We start from the raw sequence: 17,614 nt of genomic DNA on the forward strand, positions 1-17,614 counted from the left end.
TAATTTTTGTATTTTTAGTAGAGACAGGGTTTCACCATGTTGCCCAGGCTGGTCTCAAACTCCTGACCTGAAGTGATATGCCCACCTTGGCCTCCAAAGTGCTGGGATTACAGACGTGAGCCGCCTTGACCGGCCAGAACTGTTTTCGTTTTTATGACTGAATGATATTTCATTGTGTGAATGGACCACGTGGTGTTTATCGGTTCATATGTTGGACACTTGAGTTGCTTCCACCTTTTGGCTATGGTGACTCATGCTGCTGTGAACGCAGGCGTACAACTATCTGGATCCCTGCTTTCAGTTTCCTTGGCTAGATGCCCAGGAGTGGAATTGTTGGGTCATATGGAGATTCTGCGTTGAATTGAGGAAACGCCAAAGTTTTCCATAGCGGCTGCACGGTTTTACATTCCCACCGACTGTCAGTGCCTCGAACTGTCAGCACCATGGACAGGGATGGTGCTGTCCGAGGTGCTACTGACGCCCCCTCTGTGTCTTTCCCTCCAAGCCCCCCGATATCCCTGCGCCCTCCAGATCTCTGGGTTTTGAGGGTGGAGGGGGACATTAAGGGGAAAGTTCAGTCCATAGTTCGGCACCTACTGGTGTCTGCATCTTAACTGGCTCTCGTTCCCCACTGGCTCACGAGGCTCCAGTTGTACCAGGCTTTATTTTATTCCTCAAATTCTCCATCGATTCCTGGCTCAAAATCTGGAATTGGGCTCCCTGTGTAGCTGACTAAGCCTGTCCTCAATTGTCACCTCGTCAGACTGTGTACAGTAACTTCCCTGTCCCTGTTGGCCCCATCTCCTTGCCTTTAAAGCACTTCATTAGTCACCGTTGCTTCACTTGTTTTTATTGTTTTAGTTGTTTATTATTACTATTATTATTATTATTATTTTGAGACAAGATCCCACTCTGTCACCCAGGCTGGAGTGTGGTGGTGCGATCACAGCTCACTGCAGCTTTGACCTCCTGAGCTCAAGTGATCCTTCCACCTCAACCTCCTGAGTAGCTGGGACTACACGCGTGAGTCACCACACCCAGCTATTTATTTATTTATTTATTTATTTATTTATTTATTTATTGTAGAGATGGGAGTCTCACTATATTGTCCAGGCTGGTCTCAAACTTCTGGCCTCAAGCGATCTGCCTGTCTTGGCTTCCCAAAAGTGATGGGATTATAGGTATAAAACTTTTTTTTTTTTTTTTTTTTTTTTTTTTGAGACAGAGTTTCACTCTGTTGCCCAGGCTGGAGTGCAGTGGTGCCATCTCGGCTCACTGCAACCTCTGCCTCCCAGGTTCAAGCTAGTCTGCCTCAGCCTCCCAAGTTGCTGGGATTACAGGCACCCACCACCACACCTGGCTAATTTTTATATTTTTAATAGAGATGGGGTTTCACCATGTTGGCCATGCTGGTCTCTAACTCCTGACCTCAGGTGATCTGCCTGCCTCAGCCTCCCAAAGTGCTGGGATTACAGGTGTGAGCCACCACACCTCGCCTAAAGTTTTTAATTAACTATTTATTTATTTATTTATTTATTTATTTAAGACAGGATCTCACTCTTTTGCCCAGGCTGGAGTGCAGTGCTGCAGTCATAGCTCACTACAGCCTCAACCTCCCAGCCTCAAGCGATGCTCCCACCTCAGCCTGCCAAGTAGCTGGGACTACAGGCGCGTGCCACCAGGCCTGGCTAATTTTTAAACATTTTTTTTTTTTGTTAGAGACAAGGGTCTCGCTATGTTGTCCAGGCTGTTCTCAAATTCCAGGGTTCAATTGATCCTCCTGCCTTGGCCACCCAAAATGCTGGGATTATAGTCATACGCCACCATGCCAGGCCTCACTTACTTGTTTCTCATCTGTCTCTACAAGACACGCTTAAATATAAGTTCCATCACTGGAAGAACCTTGCATAGAATAGCACCTGGCTCAGGGTAGGTGCTCAGTAAATGTTGAATGATATCAAGCTCCAGAGACGAAGCAAAGATTCCTGAGATAACTCCCACCCTCTCTCTCTCTCTCTCTCTCTCTCTCTCTCTCTCTCTCTCTCTTTTTCTGAGGTAGGGTCTGGCTCTGTGGCCCGCCCTGGAGTGCAATGGCGCCATCTCAGCTCACTGCAACTACTCCCAGGCTTAAACCATCCTCCCACTTCAGCCTCCCTAGTAGCTGGGACCACAAGCACACGCCACCACACCTGGCTTAATTTTTGTATTTTTGATAGAGACAAGGTTTCGCCATATTGCCCAGGCTGGTCTTGAACTCTTGGACTCAAGCAATCCGCCTTCCTTGACCTCCCAAAGTACTGGGACTACAGGCATGAGCCATCACACCCAGTCAACAATACATTTTTCTTGCTGAAGTCACTGTATCTGTGGAACTTTGTTACAGCAAATCCTAGCAAACTAACATAGAAGCCCTTGGCTAGACTCAGCTGCCATGATGTGGATGGTGTAATGGATCAGTCAGGACAAGTCAGATTATGCCACTGTAACAAATCACACCAAAGTCTTGAGGGGACAAAAGTAATACCAAAGTAATTTCTGAGCTGGGTGCAGTGGCTCACGCCTACAGTCCCAGCTAGTTGGGAGGCTGAGGCAGGAGGATTGCTTGAGCCCAGGAGTTTGAGACCAGCCTGGGAAACATAGCAAGACCTCATCTCTAAAAAGCTTTTTAAAATCAGCTGAGCATAGTGGCATGCACCTGTAGGCTCGGCTACTTGGGAGGTCGAAGCAGGAGAATCGCTCGAGCCCGAGAATTCAAGGCTGCAGTGAGCTGTGATTTCACCACTGCACTCCAGCCTGGGCGGCAGAGTGAGACTCTGTCTCTAAAACAAAAGTAGTCACTATCTGGAATGTTTTGGGTCACTGTAACTGAGGAAAGACGTCTCTGGAAGGCTTCATCCCCATAATTAACTACTGCGGTTCAGAAATGATGCAATATTTTTATCTCACTGCTCATTGCTCAGAAAAAGTCACATGGTTCTACCCAACCGTACGTAAGTGGCCAGGAAAAAGCCTTACCATGCACCCAGAAGAGAGAGCATTGGAAATATTTGGTGATCATCACGAATGATCAACAGGCTGGGCGCAGTAGCTCACACCTGCAATCCAAGCACTTTGAGAAGCCGAGGCGGGGAGATCGCTTGAGCTCAGTAGTTCGACATCAGCCCGGGCAACATGGCAAAACCCCATCTCTACCAGAAATACAAAAAATTAGCCAGGCATAGTGGTGTGAGCCTGAAATCCCAGATCCTAGGGAGGCTGAGGTAGGAGGATCATTTGAGCCCAGGGGGATCTAGGCTGCAGTGAGCCATGATCATGCCACTGCACTCTAGCCTGGGCAATAGGGCGAGACCCTGTCTCAAAAAATAAAAATAAAGACAAACATAAAACAAACTATTGACTAACAGAGTTGGAACTGAGCCTGGACTAGACCTTCCTAAACTTTCTAGGCTACCCTTCTCTGATTCTAGAGCTTGAGACTCAACTAGTGCCAAGAAATTTTGAGGTTCCAGTGAGGACCTGGGTTCAGGGTCAGGGAACTGCCCTGCAATCCACAGGAGTTGGCCATGAGGTATGGACTCCAGAGACTGATAGAGTCAAATTCACGAGAGTGTTTTCTTTCTCTCTCCCCCCTCCCCTCCCCCCTCCCCTCCCCTCCCCCCTCCCTCTCCCTCTCCCTCTCCCTCTCCCTCACCCTCTCCCCTCTCCTCTTTTTCTTTCTTTCTCTGACAGAGTCTCTCTGTGTTGCCCAGGCTGCAGTGCAGTGGTGTGATCTCGCCTTACTGCAACCTCTACCTTGTGGGCTCAAGTGATTCTCCTGCCTCAGCCTCCTGAACAGCTGAGATAACAGGCGCATGCCACCATGCCCGGCTAATTTTCTTTTTAATTCTTAGTAGAGACGGGGTTTTGCCATGTTGGCCAGGCTGATCTTGAACTCCTAACCTCAAGAGATCTGCCTGTCTTGGCCTCCCAAAATGCTGGGATTACAGGCGTGAGCCACTGCACCCAGCCTCTTGGTGTGTTTGTTGTCCAGGCTCTGGAAATGGCCATGTAGAGGCTGGACAAGGAAGAACCAACCTGGTCAGGCTGTAGGACATCTTTCGGCCTCTCAGGCCCAGTGCAGTGGCTCATACCTGTAATCCCAACACTTTGGGAGGCCAAGGCAGGAGGATCGCTTGAGGCCAGGGGTTCAAGACCAGCCTGGACGACATAACAAGACTCTGACTCTATGAAAAATATTAAAATTAGGCCGGGCGTGGTGGCTCAAGCCTGTAATCCCAGCACTTTGGGAGGCCGAGATGGGCGGATCACAAGGTCAGGAGATCGAGACCATCCTGGCTAACATGGTGAAACCCCGCCTCTACTAAAAAATACAAAAAACTAGCCGGGCGAGGTGGCAGGCGCCTGTAGTCCCAGCTACTCGGGAGGCTGAGGCAGGAGAATGGCGTGAACCTGGGAGGCGGAGCTTGCAGTGAGCTGAGATCCGGCCACTGCACTCCAGCCTGGGCGACAGAGCGAGACTCCATCTCAAAAAAAAAAAAATTAAAATTAGCTGAGTGTGATGGTGCACTTCTGTAGTCCCAGGTACTTGGGAGGCTGAAGTTAGAGAATCGCTTGAGCCCAGGAGTTAGAGGCTGCAGTGAGCTATAATTGCACACCAGCCTGGGCAACAGAGTAAAACCTTTTATAAAAATAATATTATTAGCCGAGACGGGCGGATCACGAGGTCAGGAGATCGAGACCATCCTGGCTAACACGGTGAAACCCCGTCTCTACTAAAAAATACAAAAAAAACTAGCCGGGCGAGGTGGCGGGCGCCTGTAGTCCCAGCTACTCAGGAGGCTGAGGCAGGAGAATGGCATAAACCCGGGAGGCGGAGCTTGCAGCGAGCTGAGAACCGGCCACTGCACTCCAGCTCGGGCGACAGAGCGAGACTCCGTCTCAAAAAAATAATAATAATAATAATAATATTATTAATATAATAAGTTTAGGCCAGGCACGGTGGCTCATGCCTGTAATCCCAGCACTTTGGGAGGCCAAGGTGGGTAGGTCACTTGAGGCCAGGAGTTGGAGACCAGCCTGGCCAACATGGTGAAAGCCCTTCTCTACTAAAAATACAAAAATTAGCTGGGCATGGTGGTGCACACCTGTAATCCCAGCTTTTTGCGAGGCTGAGGCACAAGAATTGGTTGAACCTGGGAGGCAGAGATTACAATGAGCCGAGATCACTCCACTGCGCTCCAGCCTGGGCAACAGAGTAAGCCTCTATCTCAAAAAATAAATAAACAAATTAAAAACAAATAAGAGGCTGGGCGTGGCGGCTCACACATATAATCCCAGCACTTTGGGAGGCTAAGGTGGGAGGATCGCTTGAACCCAGGAGTTTGAGGCTGCAGTGAGCTATTATCACACCACTCCACTCCAGCCTGGGTGACAGAGCAAGATTCTATCTCTGAAACAAAAATAAAAACAAAGAAAGCAAAAAACAGGGAATTTTCCTTTCCTTCTTTATTGCCAGAAAGAAAAAAACAATCAGGGTGCTAGATTTGCACAGACTGGCAGGTTCTGCCCATTGCCAGCTAGCTGAGCTTGGGTTTCCTTTCCCCCATTCTCCAATTCATCACCTGTGTATTCTACCTAATTTTAGTCTTAATGGGTTGCTTTGTAATTTATTTTTATTTTTTTATTTTTTTGAGATGGAGTTTTGCTCTTGTCGCCCAGGCTTGAGTGCAATGGCATGATATCAGCTCACCACAACCTCTGTCTCCGGAGTTCAAGCGATTCTCCTGCCTCAGCCTCCCAAGTAGGTGGGATTACAGGCACGTGCCACCACACTTGGCTAATTTTGCATTTTTAGTAGAGACCGGTTTCTCCATGTTGGTGAGGCTGGTCTCAAACTCCCGACCTCAGGCGATCCTCCCACTTTGGCCCCCCAAAGTGCTGGGATTACAGGTGTGAACCACTACGCCCAGCCTGTGATTTAAATAAAAGGAAACAGCCTGGGCACGGTCGCTCACACCTGTAATCCCAGCACTGTGGGAGGCCGAAGTGGGAGGATCGCTTGACGTCAGGAGTTCGAAACCAGCCTGTGTAACATAGTGAGACCCCCCCCATCTCTAATAAAGGATAATACATGAATAATAACATAAAATAGGCCAGGCATGGTGGCTCCAGCCTGTATCCCCAGCACTTTGGGAGGCCAAGGTGGGTGGATCACCTGAGGTCAGGACTTTGAGACCAGCCTGGCCAACATGGTGAAACCTTGTCTCTACCAAAAATACAAAAATTAGCCAGGCGTGGTGGTTCACGCCTATAATCCCAGCTACTCGGGAGGCTGAGGCAGAATTGCTTGAACCCAGGAGGCAGAGGTTGCAGTGAGCCTAAGATCACACCACTGCACTCCAGCCTGGGCGACAGAGCAAGATACTGTCTCAAAAAAAAAATTAATGATAAAAATAAGATAAAACAAAACAGAGCTCCTTGCAGGAGGAAACACACACACACACCTACCTGAACCGGCTTCTTACATTTCTGCCACCAGGGGGCGATCCTGCTATGGCGTTCAGGCATCTGACTCCGGGGTGGAGCTTTGCGGACTAGGGGAGGGTTAAGCATCGAGTAGCTGTGGAGGGACTCCTTGCTTTTTTTTTTTTTTTTTTTTTTTTTTTTTTTTTTTGTCCTTTAGAATTAACATTTATTGGAAAGGAGGGGAGGGGAGGGAGTACTGTTCTCATTATAAAATCATTACCTGTGTGCTTCGGCCGGGTGCATTGGCTCATGCCTGTAATCCCAGCATTTTGGGAGGCCAAGGCAGGTGGATCACTTGAGGTCAGGAGTTCAAGACCAGCCTGGCCAACAAGATGAAACCCCGTCTCTACTAAAAATACAAAAATGTAGCTGGGCATGGTGGTGGGCGCCTGTGATCCCAGCTACTTGGGAGGCTGAGGCAGGAGAATCGCTTGAACCCAGGAGGTGGAGGTTGCAATGATCTGAGATCGCACCACTGCACTCCAGCCTGGTCGACAGAGCGAGACTCCATCTCAAACAAACAAACAAACAAATTATTACTTGTGTGCTTAGAACAAATGTAAAAAACAAATGCAACATAAACATAAAGGTAATGTGTGTTCATTTGGAAATATATGTTCATTAGAACATTAGGAAAGCAGAGTCTAAGAAAAGAAAAAGTCACAGGAATTCCACCACCTGGACGTGAACACTGCTGATACTCTCTTCTTTTATCCCAATTTCCTTTCTTTTGTTTTGTTTTGTTCTGTTTTGTTTTTTGAGACAAAGCCTCACTCTGTCACCCAGGCTGGTGTGCAGTGATGAAATCTTGGCTCACTGCAACCTCTGCCTCCCGGGTTCAAGCGATTCTCCTGTCTCAGTCTCCTGAGTAGCTGGGATTACAGGTGCCTGCCACCACGCCCAGTTAATTTTTGTATTTTTAGTAGAGACAGGGTGTCACCATGTTGGCCGGGCTGGTCTTGAACTCCTGACCTTAGGTGATCCGCCCACCTCGGCCTCCCAAAGCAATGGGATTACAGGCGTGAGCCACCATGCACGGCCCAGAGTCAGTTTTTTCTTCTGCAATCAATTTAAATGTCCTAGATTTGCTTTTATTGCAAGTCAGTGCCTTGAAAGAAAAGATGAGCGCGTTTGATGACATGAAAACGTGCTGAACAAAGACAGAAGACAAAGCCAATAGCCTGGAAGGAAATATTTGTCACATAAATTAGGCAGATGATCGAGCTTTGTTCACATTTATTGAACACTTACTATTATATATACCAGCCATTGTTTGGGGGGGATTATATTTATCAAATAACTTAATCTTTAGCCCTTTGATACAGGTGCTATTATTGTTTCCTTTTTTATCTTTTTGGGTTTTTTTCTTTTTTTTTTTTTTTTTTTGAGACTGGGTACCGCTCTGTCACCCAGGCGGGAGTGCTGTTGGGCAGTCATAGCTCACAGCAGCCTCGACCTCCTGGGCTTAAGCAATCCTCCCACCTCAGCCTCCCCAGTAGCTAAGACTACAGGCACCTGTCACCACACCTGACTAATTTGTTTCATTTTTTCAAAGTGAGATGGGGGGGTCTCACTTTGTTGCCCAGGCTGGCCTTGAACTCCTGGGCTCAAGCGATCCTCCTGCCTCAGCTTCCCAAAGTGCTGAGATTACAGGTGTGAGCCACTGCGCCCAGCCAGTTTTCACTTCTTAATTTGGAAAATGCTAAAAATATTAACACATCCAGTCACACTGAAAGTTAGGTGAATAAGAAACATCTTCACAGTGTTGGGCTGGGAAACCATCAACTATGGAGATTTTAGGGGAAAGGGAATTTGTTGTCAAACAACAAATTTAGAGCGCATCACTTTCGACCTCGCCGGGTTTCATCCAACAATCGATCTTCTATGAATGTATGTGTCTAAAGATGTGTGTTCATCACAGCGTTTTTCTGCAATGATGCCATTGCTCGTAAAAGTGCAAATTGGAAAACAGTCTCAGTGACTGACAATGGAAGCATAGTTTAACAAATTAGGGCACAGTACATTATGGGAACGCTCTGAAGCCATTAACAAGAATAAAACAGACATATAGCTATGAGACATAAAAAAAATTCCTAGGTACTCTGCTCCGTGGAAAAAAAGAGCCATGGAACATTGTGTGCAGTATGATCACATTTATGTCCAAGACCATCAGTGACACAGGTTTGTACATGCTTAGGACGTGCTGGGAGGATAGTTCCTTGGGAAGAAATATCGGGGTGGGAATTTAAGGGGGAGAATTTCAATATTTTTACTTTTCTACTGTTTGACACTTTAACAATGAGATTGCATTATTATGATAATTTTTTATTTATTTTGATAATTTTTAAAGCCCCCAGAAATGATCTTGTTTTGAAATTGTTAAATATTTCTTTTTCTTTTTTTCTTTTTTTTTTTTTTTTTTGAGACGGAGTCTCGCTCTGTCGCCCAGGCTGGAGTGCAGTGGCACGATCTCAGCTCACTGCAAGCTCCGCCTCCCAGGTTTACGCCATTCTCCTGCCTCAGCCTCCCAAATATTTCTTTTTCATTTATTTATTTATTTATTTATTTATTTTTGAGACAAGGTCTCATCCCATCACCCACGCTGGAGTGCACTGGTGCTATCTCAGCTCACTGCAGCCTCTGCCTCCCTGGTTCAAATGATCCTCCCACCTCAGCCTCCCAAGTAGCTGGGACTACAGGGCATGTACCACCATGCCTAGCTAACTTTTTTATTTTTAGTAGAGATGGGGTCTCCCTGTGTTGCCCAGGCTGGTCTCAAAACTCCTGGGCTCAAGCAATCTGCCCACCTTGGCCTTTCAAAGTGCTGGGATTACAGGCATGAGCCACCTTGCCTGGATCTTTTTAAATTTTATTATTATTTTTTATTTTACAAAAACAGAGACGGGGTCTCACTATTCTGCCCAGGCTGGTGTTGAACTCACGGGCTCAAGTGGCTCGCCCACCTCCGCCTCCCAAAGTGTTGGGATTACAGGCTTGAGTCACTGCGCCTGGCCTAAATATTTCTTTAAAATGACAGAAGGCCGGGCATGGTGGCTCACTCCTATAATCCCAGCACTCTGGGAGGCCAAGGCAGGCGGATTACCTGAGGTCGGGAGTGCGAGACCAATCTGACCAACATGGCAAAACCCCATCTCTACCAAAATTAGCCGGCGTGGTGGTGCACACCTGTAATCCCAGCTACTTGGGAGGCTGAGGCAGCAGAATCGCTTGAACCTGGGCGGTGGAGGTTGCAGCAAGTCAAGATCGTGCTACTGCACTCCAGCCTGGGCAACAGAGCGAGACTCTGTCTCAAAAGCAACAAACAAACAAACAAAAAAACCCAGAAAACAAAACACAACAGCCGGGCGCGGTGGCTCAAGCCTGTAATCCTAGCACTTTGGGAGGCCGAGACGGGCGGATCACAAGGTCAGGAGATCGAGACCAACCTGGCTAATACGGTGAAACCCTGTCTCTACTAAAGAATACAAAAAACTAGCCGGGCGACGAGGCGGGCGCCTGTAGTCCCAGCTACTTGGGAGGCTGAGGCAGGAGAATCGCATGAACCTGGGAGGCAGAGCTTGCAGTGAGCTGAGATCCGGCCACCGCACTCCAGCCTGGGCGACAGAGCCAGACTCCGTCTCAAAAAAAAAAAAAAAAAAAAAAACACACAACAAAAGACAGGCAGAGCAACAGCCTGGGAGGAAATACTTGTCACATCGATTAGGCAGAATATCAGGCATTGTTCATGTTTATTGAACATTTATTGTATACCAGCCACTGTTTGAGGTGGGGGGATTATGATTATATTTATCAAGTAACTTAATCCTGTGATCATGGTTGTTTCTGACATTTCACTGTTATGAATGGAACCGGGATAAATATCGTTGTTTTTTTTTTTTTTTTTGAGATGGAGTTTCGTTCTTGTTGCCCAGGCTAGAGTGCAATGGCATGTCTCAGCTCACTGCAACCTCTGCCTCCCGGGTTCAAGCAATTCTGCCTCAGCCTCCTGAGTAACTGGGATTACAGGCATGCACCATCACGCCTGGCTAATTTTGTATTTTTAGTAGAGATGGGGTTTCTCCATGTTGGCCAGGCTGGCTCGAACTCCCAACCTCAGGTAATCTACCCGCCTTGGCCTCCCAACGTGCTGGTATTACAGGCATGAGACTCTGTAATAGGGGATTAATAACTTTATGTATGAATCTTCACATGCATCTGTGAGGATTTCTTTATATGATCTCTAATTTGTGTGTTTGGTTTATTTCAGAGTTGGGATCTCACTCTGTTGCCCAGGCTGGTCTCAAACTGGATGATTCTCCGGTCTCAGTCTCTCAAAGTGCTGGGATTACTGGAAAGCCACTGTCCCAGGCCCGTTTGGTTTTCTTTACATCACAAAGCAACCTTTCGTGTCAGGGACTAAAATTAGGTAGAATACAAGGATGGTAAAACAGTCTGGGAGAGCTTAAACCCAAGCCCATCTAGCTGGCAAGTGGCAGAACTCGCCACTCTGTGCACGTCTAGGTCCCTATTCTTTTGTTTGTTTTTTGTTTTTTTTTAGAGACAGGGTCTCTCTCTGTTGCCCAGCTGGGAGGGAGTGCAGAGGCATGATCACAGCTCAGTGCAGCCTCCACCTCCTGAGTTCAATCCATCCTCTCACCTCTGCCTCCCAAATAGGTGGGACTAGAGGCATGCAACACCATGACTAGTTCATTTTTAATTTTTTTTTTTTTATAAAGACGGAGTCGGCCGGGCGCGGTGGCTCAAGCCTGTAATCCCAGCACTTTGGGAGGCCGAGACGGGTGGATCACGAGGTCAGGAGATCGAGACCATCCTGGTCTACACGGTGAAACCCCGTCTCTACTAAAAAAATACAAAAAACTAGCCGGGCGAGACGGCGGGCGCCTGTAGTCCCAGCTACTCGGGAGGCTGAGGCAGGAGAATGGCGTAAACCCGGGAGGTGGAGCTTGCAGTGAGCCGAGGTCGCGCCACTGCACTCCAGCCTGGGCGACAGAGCGAGACTCCGTCTCAAAACAAAAAAAAAAAAAAAAAAAGACGGAGTCACGGCTGGGCACAGCGGCTCATGTCTGTAATCCCAGCACTTTGGAAGGCCGAAACTGGCAGATTATGAGGTCAGGAGTTTGAGACCAGCCTGGCCAACATAGTGAAACCCCGTCTCTACTAAAAATTAAAAAATTAGCCAGGAGTGGTGGCAGGTGCCTGTAATTCCAGCTACTCGGGAATGCTGAGGCAGGAGAATCACTTGAACTCGGGAGGCAGAGGTTGCAGTGAGCTGAGATCATGCCACTGCACTCCAGTCTGGGGCAACAGAGTAAGACAGTCCAAAAAAAAAAAAAAAAAAAGGCGTGGTGACTCACACCTATAATCCTAGCACTTTGGGAGGCTGAGGCAGGTGGATCACCTGAGGTTGGGAGTTTGAGACCAGCCTGGCCAACATGGAGAAACCCCGTCTCTACTAAAAATACAAAAATTAGATGGGCGTGGTGGCGCATGCCTGTAATCCCATTTACTCAGGAGGCTGAGGCAGGAGAATCGCTTGAACCCAGGAGGTGGAGGTTGTGATAAGCTGAGATCACGCCATTGAACTCCAGCCTGGTCAACAAGAGTGAAACTCCATCTCAAAAAAATAAAAAAAAGTATTGATTTTTAAATTTTTCAGTTTCTAATTCATTGTTATCGTGTAGAAGTACAGTTTAGTTTTATATATTGACCTTGTATTCTACAACTTTGCTAAATCACTTACTGGATCTAGTGGCTTTTTGTACATTCATTCTGATTTTTTGTGTAGATGATGTTTTATTTTTCTTTTTTTCATATACGTTCAATATCATCTTTATCTTCTTTCCAAGTCTGTGTGTCTTTTATTTCATTTCCTGCCTTATTGCACTGTCTAGGACTTACAATACAGAATAGAGGTAGGAAGAACAGACATTGTTGGCCAGGCATGGTGGCTCACGCCTATAATCCCAGCACTTTAGGAGGCTGAGGAGGATTACAGCACTTTGGGAGGCTGAGGTCAGGAGTTTGAGACCAGCCTGGCCAACAATGCGAAACCCCGTCTCTACTAAAAATACAAAAATTAGCTGGGTGTGTTGGCATGTGCCTGTAATCCCTGCTACTCGGCAGGCTGAGTCGGGAGAATCGCTTGAACCTGGAAGGCAGAGTTTGCAGTGAGATGAGATGGTGCCACTGCACTCCAGCCTGAGTTACAGAGTAACACCCTGTCTCAAAAAACAAAACAAAAACCAGGCTGGGCGCGGTGGCTCACGCCTGTAATCCCAGCACTTCGGGAGGCCGAGGTGGGGCAGATCATGAGCTCAGTAGATCGAAACCATCCTGGCCAACATGGTGAAACCCCATCTGTACTAAAATACATACATACATACATACATACATACATACATACATACATAAAGACAATTAGCCAGGCAAGGTAGCGCATGCCTGTAGTCCCAGCTACTCAGGAGGCTGAGGCAGGGGAATTACTTGAATCCGGGAGGCGGAGGTTGCAGTGAGCTGAGATCGCGCCACTGCACTCCAGCGTGGTGACAGAGTGAGACTCTATCTCAAAAACAAAACAAACAAACAAACAAAAAACTAGACATCCTTACCTTGTTTGCAATCTTAGGATAGAACATTGAGTCTTACTATTAAGTACGATATTAGCCATGTTTCATGTATTTCTTTGTTTAATCTCTTCATTTGGCAATTCTGTTGATTGATTTTTCTTTACTTTTCTTTTTTTTGAGACGACGTCTCACTCTTGTCCCCCAGGCTGGAGTGCGATGTCTTGATCTCGGCTCACTGCAACCTCCGCCTCCCGGGTTCAAGCGATTCTCCTGCCTCCTGAGTAGCTGCGATTACAGGTGCCTGCCACCACACCTGACTATTTTTTATTTTTAGTTGAGATGGGGTTTCACCATGTTGGCCAGGCTGGTCTCAAACTCCTGACCTCAGGTGATCCACCCGCCTTGGCCTCCTAAAGTGTTGGGATTACAGGCGTGAGCCGCCGCGCCTGGCCACTTTTTCTTTTTCTTTTTAATGGAGTCTCACTCTGAGCCACCTTGCCCGGTCCCTTTGATTGATTTTCAAATGCCGAACCCACCCTGCATCCCTGGGATAAATTCCACTTGATCAGGACATGTTTTCCTTTTTATATACTGCTGGACTCAATTTGCAAATATTTTGTTAAGGATTGTTTGTTTCAATGTTCCTGAAGAATATTGGTCCGCACTTTTCTTTCTGGGCATGGTGGTGGGCACCTGCAATCCCAGCTACTCAGGAGGCTGAGGCAGGAGAATCGCTTGAACAGGTTGAACCCAGGAGGCGGAGGTTTGCCGTGAGCCAAGATTGTGCCATTGCACTCCAGCCTGGGTGACAAGAGCAAGACTCCATCTCAAAATAAAATCAAATAACGCTTAGTGGTTTTTCATTTTGAGGAACTTGTCTATGTCAAGTAAATTGTCAAATGTCTTGCCACAAAGTTGTTCATAAAATTTCCTCATTATCGGCCGGGCGCGGTGCTCACGCCTGTCATCCCAGTACTTTGGGAGGCTGAGGCAGGCGGATCACCTGAGGTCAGGAGTTCCAGATCAGCCTGACCAACATGGAGAAACGCCGTCTCTACTAAAAATACAAAAAATTAGCCGGGCATGGTGGTGCATGCCTGTAATTCCAGCTACTCGGGAGGCTGAGGCAGGAGAATCGCTTGAACCCGGGAGGTGGAGGTTGCGGTGAGCTGAGATCGCGCCACTGCACTCCAGCCTGGGCAACAAGAGTACAAGAGTGAAACTCCATCTCAAAAAAAAAAGAAAAAAGAAATTCCTCATTATCCTTTTAATGTCCATAGGGACTGTAGTGATATCCCCTCTTTTACCTCAGTGTGCAAATGCTTTTCAAACCTCTGCTTCTGCCACATTTTCTATTGTCCCATTGGCCAAAATAAGTCATATGACCAAACCCTGAGTCAGCATGGGATGGGACTCCCCAGTGGTGTGGTGGATACGAGCAGATGTGAACAAACTGGGAATCATTACTTCCGCAATCCACCGCACGAAGCCCCTCCCTGTGGTAAGTTTCTGCCCCTAAGGGACAGATTTGTTCACATTAGTTGCTTGGTGATTTTGTGTGACCAATGTTCATCTATACGGGTGTAATAAGAGTATTAAATATACGTCAAGACCTCCTTAGGCCGGGCGCGGTGGCTCAAGCCTGTCATCCCAGCACTTTGGGAGGCCGAGACGGGCGGATCACGAGGTCAGGAGATCGAGACCATCCTGGCTAACACGGTGAAACCCCGTCTCTACTAAAAAATACAAAAAACTAGCCGGGCGAGGTGGCGGGCGCCTGTAGTCCCAGCTACTCCGGAGGCTGAGGCAGGAGAATGGCGTAAACCCGGGAGGCGGAGCTTGCAGTGAGCTGAGATCCGGCCACCGCACTCCAGCCTGGGCGACAGAGCCAGACTCCGTCTCAAAAAAAAAAAAAAAAAAAAAAAAAGAAAAAGACCTCCTTGTTGGGTCTCCCTGTGTTACCCAGGTTGATCTCAAACTCCTGCGCTCAAGCGATCCTCCCGCTTTGCCCTCCCGAAGTGCTGTCTACGCTTCACTCTGTATCTCTTCCTCCCAGAGCTCTCACCACTATTGTAATTAATAACTGAGTCTCTGTTCCCATGAAAACATAAGCTTGATGAGAACAGAGACTGTGTATCTTTGCCCAATATGAAACACATTGACGAATATGTGAACATATTAATATATATTTAACAAATACATTAATAAATATATGTTAACATATTTATTATAAATAAGTTTATAGAAAAAAATATATATATCTCAATATGTACGTGGCCAGGCGCGGTGACTCACACCTGTAATCCCAGCACGTTGGGAGGCCGAGGTGGGCAGATCAGTTGAAGTCAGGAGTTCAAGACCAACATGGAAAAACCCCGTCCCTACTAAAAATACAAAATTCGCCCGGTGTGGTGGCAGGCGCCTGTAATCTCAGGTACTGGGGAGGCTGAGGCACGAGAATAGCTTGAACCTGGGAGGCAGAGGTTGCGGTGAGCCAAGATTGCACCATTGCACTCAAGCCTGGGCAATAAGAATGAAACTCCGTCTCAAAAAAAAAAAAAAAAAAAAATTAGCCGGGCATGGCGGTGGGCACCTGTAATCCCAGCTACGTGGGAGGCTGAGACAGGAGAATTGCTTGAACCCGGGAGGCAGAGGTTGCAGTGAGCCGAGATTGCATCACTGCACTCCAGCCTGGGTGACAGAGCAAGACTCTGTCTCAAAATAAAATAAGTAATAAAATAAAATAATAAACTCTATGACTGCAAGTCACTCCACACCTTGAAAATTCTGTTTACATCTAGGAGATATATATATATGTGTGTGTGTATATATATGTGTATATATGTGTATATATGTGTATATACGTATGTATGTATGTACATATGTATATATGTGTATATATGTATGTATGTACATATGTATATATGTGTATATATGTATGTATGTACATATGTATATATGTGTGTGTATGTATGTATGTGTATATGTGTATGTATGTATATATGTCTATATAAGTATATATGTATGTGTATGTGTGTATATATGTGTATATATGGGTGTATATGCATATATGTGTGTATATATGTGTATATATGTATACATATGTGTATATGTATACATATGTGTATATGTGTATATATGTATGTATGTGTATATATGTATGTATATGTGTATATGTGTGTATATGTATATATGTATGTATGTGTATATGTGTATATATGTATGTGTGTATATGTGTATATGTATTTATGTATGTATATTTGTGTATATATGTATGTGTATGTGTATATATGTGTATATATGCATGTATATATGTATGTATATGTGTGTATATGTATATATGTGTACATATGTGTATATGTGTGTATGTATATATGTATATATGTGTATAGACGTGTGTATATGTGTATATATGTATATATGTATGTATATATGTGTGTATGTGTGTGAATATGTGTGTATATGTGTATATATGTATATATGTGTATAGATATGTGTATATATGTGTATGTGTATATATGTGTGTATATATATGTACACACACACACATATATATACACACACAAGTTCTCACTCTGTTTCCCAGGCTGCCGTGCAGTAGAGCGATCGTGGCTCACTGGAGCCTCAAACTCCTGGGCTCAAGACATCCTCCTGCTTCAGCCTTCTAAGTAGCTGGGGCTTCAGATGTGCTCCACCACACCCTGCGAACTTTTTAAATCTTTTGTAGAGATGTGGGTCTCCCTTTGTTGCCCAGGTTGGTCTCCAATTCCTGGGCTCAAGCAATCCTCCCGCTTTGGCCTCCCAAAGTGCTGGGATTACAGGCATAAGACACTGCACCCAGCCTTAGGATACATAACTCAGTAGAGAAGTTGAGAAGTGAGGAGAGCATACTGAAAGGTAAGTCATGGGGGCTCAGAAAGTCCCAGAAAGGCCAGAAAACAGATTCCACAAACATCAATTGGGTACTTACTGTATGCATGATTCTGCTAAAGGAATAACTGTGTGGCCAACAGAGCTAGAAAATACAGCTTTTCTCAATAATGAGCTCCCTGTTCACGGAAAGAATCAAGGATAGGCTGAATTTTGTGAGCTCTGGGAAAAGGTTTGGACCAGCAGATGTTTAAGGCTCCATTCTTCTGGAATAGTCTACAATTCCACAACAGGGATTGAGTTTGGGGGAAAGATAGGAGGTGGACAAGAAACAGAAAACGAGGACACGGGCCGGGCGCGGTGGCTCACGCCTATAATCCCAGCACTTCGGGAGGCTGAGGCGGGTGGATCACCTGAGGTCAGGAGTTCGAGACCAGCCCAGCCAACATGGGGGACCACACGGTGAAACCCCATCTCTACTAAAAATACAAGAATTAGCTGGGCGTGGTGGTGGGTGCCTATAATCCCAGCTACTTGGGAGATCACGCCACTGCATTCCAGCCTGGGTGACAGAGTGAGACTCTGTCAGAAAGAAAGAAGGAAAGAAAGAAGGATAGAGAGAGAGAGAGAGA

This window comes from Rhinopithecus roxellana, chromosome 8, assembly GCF_007565055.1.
Source record: "Rhinopithecus roxellana isolate Shanxi Qingling chromosome 8, ASM756505v1, whole genome shotgun sequence".
NCBI classification, from domain to species: domain Eukaryota; kingdom Metazoa; phylum Chordata; class Mammalia; order Primates; family Cercopithecidae; genus Rhinopithecus; species Rhinopithecus roxellana.